The sequence below is a fragment of the Pagrus pagrus genome (assembly GCF_965226575.1).
Source record: "Pagrus pagrus genome assembly, chromosome: 3".
Taxonomy (NCBI): Eukaryota; Metazoa; Chordata; class Actinopteri; order Spariformes; family Sparidae; genus Pagrus; species Pagrus pagrus.
In genome coordinates this window covers 26,040,308-26,045,711 of record NC_140187.1, presented here as the reverse complement: position 1 = coordinate 26,045,711, position 5,404 = coordinate 26,040,308, and the positions used below count along the sequence as shown (strand labels likewise).

General features: G+C 49.9%; 1 protein-coding gene across 1 annotated transcript in view; it reads left to right on the top strand.

Moving 5' to 3' along the window:
• The first annotated feature begins 3,600 nt into the window (after positions 1–3,600).
• The window catches only part of tafa4b (TAFA chemokine like family member 4b), a 44,190-nt gene continuing 42,386 nt past the window's right edge, over positions 3,601–5,404 (top strand). Inside the window, exon 1 of the mRNA XM_084347313.1 lies at positions 3,601–4,085. The gene's annotated coding sequence lies outside the window, so the exon portion shown is untranslated. The remainder of the gene's footprint in view (positions 4,086–5,404) is intronic.

Sequence of the window (5,404 nt, the reverse complement as noted above, 5' to 3'; positions counted from 1 at the left end):
TGAAGCATGTCTTCTTGTCTGCGCTGGCCACATTAAACATCAGAGATTTAATTCATCTTAATTTAATCAATCATCTTTTGAAGTCTGACCTTGGAGGGGAAAAAACTGAAGCGTCCGTGTTGCCAGTTCTTGCTGATTCCAGACAGCTCTTTGCTGTGGCTTTCATTATTTTAGTGAGTTCAGGTCTAAGGAGGGAAAGGGCTCTTCGCAAAAGGGCACTGGTTCAGTTTTTTACTGTCACGATAATAAATCTGGATGACCTCAAAAGCTGGCCAAGTTAACAGTGACGCGTCATGGCCACATGGGGGCAGTGCAAGACCACACATGAGGGCAAATCGTCACCCTGCGCGGTGTGATCGTCCCTGACAGACTTATTCCAAACAGTGCAGAGAGTGAGAACAATTTATTCACAAATATATCAAATGGGTCACAAGAAGACAGTGTTTGTTTAAATGCATTCGCTCCAATATCACAAGTTTGATGTCAGCAGCCGCGCGCCTCCTGCCCGCTCTTTGCGGATGTTGTGTCTGAACTTTCTGAGTATTGACAGACACCGGGCCTGTCTGGGATGGACACTATTTATGGCCCTGCTCGGGTTACTGCCAGTGACCTCGTAAAGAAATGAAGAATCTCTATGCAGGGGGGGATCAAAAGCAGAGGAACCAAGATGTCTGTTCTCATTAACCTTCATGGCGGCTCCAAATCGATGACCAAGGCTTGTTTTTTTTGTTTTGTGTTTTTTTTGCGCAAAGCTGCCTGGCTGCTGGATGTGTCCGAAATGGAAGACGTCAGAAACCCATCGGATCACACCACACACCTTTCGATTTAAAGTATGAAGCGTGAAGAAATCACAGTGCACAAAGTCTTAAGTGCAAACGCATCTCCTGTGTGTGGCTTGGTCGTTTTTTTGCGCACGGTACCACCTTTACCTTGCCTCGTTGGCCGCCAGAGCGCAGCGTTATGTGCACTCGTGTAATTAGTGGAGTCGCGGGCACACTTCCTCTCACCTATCATTCCCGAGCAGGCTCCACATTTACCGCCTCAGGCTGCTGGAAGTTTACCACACACACACGTCCTCAGCAGCCGTGTTTGGGTGGCCTTATTTTGTCGCGCCTTAAGTAATCGTGTGTTTTCCTCCAGAAATGTTAAATGACTTATCTCCGTCGCCCTTAATGCGGGCCTGGCGGAGAGAAGAAATGGGCTTGAGAGGCATCAGGACAGGAGAGCTGATTGCGAGGTTTAATCACTGAGGCGGAAGCTGCGAGTGAAGTCATTAGATCGCGTCTGAGCCGAGATTCACACTTAACAATCAGGTTTTTACGCGTTTGCTTTTCAAGCGTGAGAAACCTCACTAGCTGCTTTGTTTGACTGTTAGCGTCCCGTTTTAGTTTGTCAGACATTTCCACTGGAGCAACAGTATCGGCAGATATATTCTGAACTTTCCGCTCCATTATTTACACAACTGCGCGCCCCGGAGCAGCGCATATCGGCCTGATTTCTCCAGTTGTTGCCTAAAGCTGACCGTGCAACCGTTTATCTTTGTGTTTTACAAAGCGATCATTAGCATAATCTCATTCATCTCACAAAGACAAACATTTTCTCGCCACTGAACTCAGACAAATCAATCAGAAACCCGCTCGTTTTACCTTTTCCAGGCCAGGGGAAACCATGTCTTTCATGGGGATTAAAGCAGGAATATCGATTCAGGGGAAAGAAATATTCCTCGAGTTATGAGCAGATACTTCCTTAATGTTTTTCTTTCCCTGGGCGATGATTATTGGAGGGATAATCCCAGAGGAGATCCTATAACCCCGCTCCTGTGACACACGACACGCCGAGACGACCTCAGCCTATATACTCTTACAATATATCAGGATGATTCTGCAGTGAATTAAACATGTTGAGAAAAAACCGGTGACTCTGTAACAACAACTAATGGGAAGCATGAATGAAGAACATTACCTTTCACAGCGCTCAGCCTCACTCTGAAGCTGGTGTTTACGTCACATGATGTGTTTCCTCTGATACTATCTGCCCCTCTGAGCAGGGATAGATGAAATAAGTGCTATGGGCTGTTGCATCCATTAGCTGCCTCACTTTAAGATAAAAGGCCTCCTATCCCCACTGCGACACGCAGGTGTTCGTACTGTAGACGTACTGCAGACAGGATATATTGGGTTTGAACAACTTTCTGGTGTTCGCTTACACTTTACGCAGGTAAGCTACTTTGTCTGATTTGTCTGCGACCTGGCAGCAAAGAAAAGCGCAATGACAGGAGAGTTTGGAGCTGTGCAGCGTCCTGGATTCATGTGTGACGCAATGACTCTGTCCATGGTGCTGAAATTAGGATTTCTTTCTTTCTTTCTTTCTTTCTTTCTTTCTTTCTTTCCTTCCTTCCATTTCTTTCTCTTGGCGAACCCTCATCAGTGACTAATCTGCTCTCAGTCCAAAGTCAGACAGATCGATTTGCAATAGATTCGAGGCTTAATTAATTAATCGGTTGAAAATAACATGCAGCACTCTCTCCCTCCTGCACAGGTAACAAAACGGTCACGAGGGGCGGAGGAGTCTGCCAGACAAGGACTCTTGAGATTGCTGCAAAGATAAACGTCTAAAAGGCCTGAGATCCACCACATTTCATTGCGCGGGGCTCTTTTGTTTTTTGGCTTAGATAAGTAAAAAAAAAAAAAAGACAGAAAAGAGAAAAAAGAGCGCGGATCTTAATGCCTCCACCGACAGAGAGCTCGCCGCAAGGAAGACATCTGAATGTATCGGATACTCCTCAACTTGGGTCGTTAGCAGACATCGACCTCCTCTAAGTCTTAACGACTGCAAATACAGCGCAAGGCAATCAATCGCCATCAACACACTAGAATATTCTAGGGATGGAATAATTGATAGGCTGTCTCCTGGTGCGTAACGGAGAGGCGGCGGTGATTAAATTCTGTTTAACATCTCGCTGAGGGTGGGGGCTGGGAGTGTGGGGGGGTATACAGCCGGCTATAAGTATTGATACACCATCTGTAACGTGATCGAAGTGTAGAGGATGGGTGGACTGTGATGTGATGAGGAGGAGTTCATCGACTCGCGCACCTGTCAGTCACTCGGGGGCCATGGAGTCAGCAGAGCCCCTCCTGAGGTGGCCTCCAGTTTGCGATCACTATGAACTACTGCCAGTCTGAACAAGAAATCTTAGGAACTTAGGAAGAATGTGTCCACCCCTGAGGTCTGTTTCTCTTATTTGTCGTGCCAAAACGTAAAAAGTGAAAATGTCACGTGTCCCAAAAGGAAGAAAAAACGACACTGAGCGACTTGTTAACATGAACTCCTTGCAGTCGTACCAGTGGTCGTCATGTTCCCCATCTCTCCTTGGACGAACACATAATCTCACCCCCCTCCACCCTCCTCCTCCATCACCCCAACAGTCCAGGCACACTTGTAAACTACATGACATCAGTGAGGAAAAAGAGGGGGTGTACTTGGGAGCTGGTGAACTGGGCGGGCGCTGTTGCACGTGTTCTGAATGGGGAAGACGGGCTCGCATCGCATTTCTCATGTCCAATCGATCCCTGCTCGGGAGGAGCGACGGGAGCGCAACTATCACTCCTGCATCACTATACCATCACTCTCATCAGCATCTCTCCGGCGACTATAACGCCTTTTGTGTGACAGCCGCGGCGCAGGGGGGATGAACTTGTTTGGAGTGTTCGCCAGAAACATCAGCCCGGCGTCTCTTTGGGGGAATTACGCACTTTTTATGACTTTCTCCTCAGTGTGGTTTTGAGATGGGACGCGGGGAGATCATGGCACGTTGGGCCACGTCGCCACTGCGCGAGAGCTGCTGTCTCACCCGGCTCCGGAGGGCTGGTGCTCCGGCGTGGCTGTAGCACCTCCTCACCCCTGCCTGCCTCGGCGCGTTTGTGCGCGGGGCTCCGGGAGCTGGACGGGAGGCTCAAAAAGGGATTGCCCAGTTTAGTGGGAAGCAACATCAGTGGAGTTGAAGCGGAAAGTGGCAAAGCGCTCTACTACTTCGCCTGGATCCTTTACAGTTCCCTGCGATCATGCCATCGAGTTTGTAGATTTGGGTAAGGTGGTGTTTCTTTTTATTTAATTAACATACATTCACATGTCAATTCCCTGTGTGTTTCCGTGGCGCACGGTCAATAGGCTAATGAAACGAGGATGGGGTCAGAGGGGGACTTTGGCTGTGGAGATGTGGAACATTTTCTCCACGGGCAGCAGGGAGAGAAGGGGTGGCGACTGGCTGACTGACTCACTGAATGACTGTCGAGGTGAAAGCAACTTTGATGTTCTTGGCTCGGAGCGCGGCGAACGCAGGATTTCCTCTGAAAACCTCCCTGGTCTCCAGGTGACTCCGCTCCCTCTCGGCGAGTGATGCGTAAAAATGAAACACATGATGATGAGCCGATTCATTGGCTACCAATTCCGCTGACCGTGTGTAGCGCGGGCTGTCCGGGGGAGATTGAGGTGAGATTGATGCAGCGTTTCGCCGCTGTGGGGTTAAATAAGCCATCGGTCGGGAGCTCGCCGCTGCTTAGTACCTATTGAGTGATCTGCGAGGCTGATCCGCTGACCGGGCTCTTTTCACGCGCCTTTCTAATCGCTTTGCATGGCTCGTGCTCGGCTGGGAATAGAGGAGAGGACAGGAGAGGAGAGGAGAGCGCACGGAGCTCAGACATATGGGGGGAGAAATGAGGTGCCGCCGGGTTCTCCAGGCAGATTGCGCACAGGAGGCAGGGAGGTGTGTTGCAGAACCTAATGGGCACACTCTATTGGGTGCGCGCACTCAAGACGCACACACACACACACACACACACACACACACACACACCCTCTCTCTCTCTCTCTCTCTCTCTTGCGCACACGCACAAACTGAGAGGGGAAAATTACTTGCTGCATGTTAATGGGCGCAGTAATGAGACCCAGCCCCTATCGTGTTGTAATTGTTAGTCATCCTTGTCTCCACCCCTCCCTCTCTCTCCCACCCCCTCCCCTCCTCCCCATCCCTCTCCCCGTTTGCTGATATCTCTCGCTGTCCCGCTGCTCAGGTCTGCAATTTGTACTGTATTGAGAGAGTGTAATTATTTCCCCATTGTTTTTAGCGCGCCGGCACCGGCACTCCACAAGAAGAGTGGTGTCATTAGTGTGACAGGGGCGGACAGGAGAGGAGGGAGAGAGGCAGAGGAGGGCCCGCTGGAGAGGATCGGTCCAGGGACTTAATTCTCATTGACAGTCACATTAACACAGGAGCGGCACTCTTAATCCTGGGGAGATTACTCTCTCCTACCTGACCCCCTGTCACCCAGCCGTCCTCCACACACACACGCACACACACACACACACACACACACACACACACACACACACACACACACACACACAC